Source organism: Triticum dicoccoides, chromosome 2A (assembly GCF_002162155.2).
Source record: "Triticum dicoccoides isolate Atlit2015 ecotype Zavitan chromosome 2A, WEW_v2.0, whole genome shotgun sequence".
Lineage (NCBI taxonomy): Eukaryota > Viridiplantae > Streptophyta > Magnoliopsida > Poales > Poaceae > Triticum > Triticum dicoccoides.
This window is the reverse complement of record NC_041382.1, coordinates 30,319,913-30,320,259: the sequence shown is the minus strand read 5'-3', so window position 1 is coordinate 30,320,259 and position 347 is coordinate 30,319,913.

The following is a 347-nucleotide window of genomic DNA, read 5'->3' as shown; positions in this document are numbered from 1 at the left end:
AGCATTGCTATACTGAATCAGATGATCTCATTTTGCTCCTTCCTATCTCCAACAAGTAGTTTCTAGCAACTGCTTGATTTTACAACAAAAGTAACTCTATTTCACAAGTACTAGTTTTCAGCTACCACTTGATTTCATTATACAGATCGATTTAAGAACAAAGGACTCGAACATTCAGTGTAGGCTAAGGAACTTGGGAAGATCTTTCTAGACTAAAAATTGTCTTAGTTCGATAAATTCTTCACTGCAAAATCTGCAATATTCTTATCAGAGCGCTCTCCTTCCTGCATCCACTTAGAAACATCCTTCTTGTACTCCTCCCCACCTATCACCTCCTTGATGCACGT